The sequence below is a fragment of the Mastomys coucha genome, unplaced genomic scaffold (assembly GCF_008632895.1).
Source record: "Mastomys coucha isolate ucsf_1 unplaced genomic scaffold, UCSF_Mcou_1 pScaffold14, whole genome shotgun sequence".
In the NCBI taxonomy this organism is placed as follows: Eukaryota; Metazoa; Chordata; class Mammalia; order Rodentia; family Muridae; genus Mastomys; species Mastomys coucha.
This window is the reverse complement of record NW_022196896.1, coordinates 108,668,718-108,671,287: the sequence shown is the minus strand read 5'-3', so window position 1 is coordinate 108,671,287 and position 2,570 is coordinate 108,668,718.

The window sequence follows — 2,570 nt, the reverse complement described above, 5'->3', positions numbered from 1 at the left end:
AATACTTATTTTTATTATTATAATATTTTATAAATTTTAAGGAATATGACAAAAAAGATATTGTAGATATTGAAAAGGGGTCTCTGGGAGGAGCAGTGGTACAAAAGGGAAACAAGAATGTGATTCACTTATATTTAATTGAAATATGTTTTTAAATGTTAACAAATTCAGATAAATTGAAATCATGTAACTTTTCTCATCATAATGCAATAAAAGTTTAAAAAAAAAAAAGAAATATGTGAACCTGTAGAGCCACCTTCAAGTTTCTGGTATCCATGACAACCAGAGACAAAGAATGAATGGTCAATTTTCATGATAATTGTTTAAAAATTTGGTGAGATCCTACAAATTAATTAATTAATTAATAATAGGCTGATATTTTTAATTAAAATGTAATCACATCATTTCCACTTCCCTTTTCTTGCTCCAGCCCCTGACATACACTATCTTCCCTTCCCCACACACACACACACTCATGACCCCCTTTTCTTTACTTCTCATGTGTGCGTTTGTGTATGTGTTTGTATCCTTTTATATAATTGCAACCTGCTGATTCTGTTCAGGGTTACTTATGTGTATGTGATTTCAATGCTGACCACTTGGTACTTACTAGGTAACCAATATGGGGTTGCATCCCTGGGCAGAACTATTTTTTCTCACTCTTACCTTCCTAAGTTGCCTATAAACTACATTTCTACTCTCTTCACATCATGGGACATTTTGTCCTTCCTTTTAATGTATAAGTAGAGTTGCTAGCCTACTGTCTGTCTGTTCCCCAGTGTTATTTATTACACTAATTTTTGGTTCACTTAATGATTGTTTTGATGAATTATGAGTGCAGTTAAAGTGTTCTTGTCCAAGTTTTTTGTTTTTTTGAATAGAGCCAAACTATATAATTCCTAAACTAGAATAGCTTGAAGCCCATCTAGCTTGATGCTTTAATGTTAAACATGAGGACCCAGAGGTCAGAGAGACATGAGACATTGCCCGTATTGTCCTTAAGCTCCTAACCTCCTTCCTAGGTCAATGTATTATTCTTCATTTCCTCCACGAAGGTTTATTACCTAATTCTGGGATGGATCACATTACCACACGTCATTAACCTACATATCAACCTAGCTGCTTTCAGAGAACAACACACGCTGTTGTTTCTATTCAGGCTTAATCATAAATGACGTATTATCAAACAACTGAATAAAAATAGCGAAGCATGCGCCTGTAGTCACAACTTCTCAGAGGGCCAAGATGGGAAGAGCATTCCAGCTTAGGAGTTGGAAACCTGCCTGGGTAACACGGCAATATGCTGTCTCAGCACAAATTAATTAAAACTAAATTAAAAGGTTACACTTCCATGAGGGATAGCAACTATGTGAAGTACTGTGATGACTACTTAAAAGCAAAACAAACTTCTTGACTTCTGGTATCTTAGATTGGATTCCCATGAAAGCAATGACGCTCCAGATAATTTCGTTGTGAGGTTATCTCAGGAAGCAAGAAGACAGGAAGAGAGATGAATAGCTTCCAGGGCCATCTATGAACACTGGGAAATTGACTTTACTAGAAACTTTTGAGGGGAAAAAGTAATAGTTATCTTTGAAAATCATCCTCCTGAAGGTTAAGAGACAGCACTTCACACACTGGTCCATACCCTGCACTAGCAGAAAGTTTCTCCTTAGGGAGTAGTCTCTCTGGTTATATTCAGTGTTAGGAAAAGTAGAGAGCACTGACATTCTCCCTCAGCTCAAAAGAGGTCCAGGAGTGGGAAGAAATGAAGACACAGAGCAAGCAATGGTCAGCATGAGTGTTGGTAAGGGCTCGAATCAAAACTGGAGCTGAAATCACATGGTGTGTAATGCCAGAGAGGCATACCTACTACAGGCAACTCAAGAAAATGTCTCAAGCAGCAGCTAGTTTAATGGCAATTGTGACTAACAGAAACATTCTGCATGCTTAGGCCAGATAAATCCTCCAAAAACCCAGAAGGATAACTCAGCTCTTTGGTAAGAAAAAACAAAAACAAACAAAAAAAAAAACCTGTCTTCCCCAGAAAATAGTGAGTATTCATATATCCATTGGCTGTTTCCTTATGATTCATTTGTTTTAAAGGAAAAGATTTGGCCCATAAGCCCATGATGCTACAAGATCACATAGCCTTGGGGAGGGTTAATCATAAGATATTCCCAGGAAAATCAAAATGCCCTGGTTATAAGAGTTGCAAATGACTAAAAAGATTGTCATTGCTATGAAAGAGAAAGTAAAAATATAAATAAATCACTCCGGGGATGTACACGGCCAAGGCATGGAGAGACTGGCAAGTATCTTGAAGAAAATATCAAAATAAAGAATATCTTTGCAATTTTTCATGAGCTCCTTCCAAGGAGTAGCTTGCATATTATCTCACTAAGGAAATGTCATGAGGTCCTACAGTAGTCCTTAACAGACCCATGTGTCAGTCGATTTGTGCGCATTGTGATTAGATATTCCTGTGTGTTTGCATGCATGAAGAAGCCAGGGGTCAGTTTCAGTGGCTTCCTCAGTGGCTCTCCACCTTATGTTTTGGTGAGGGTCTC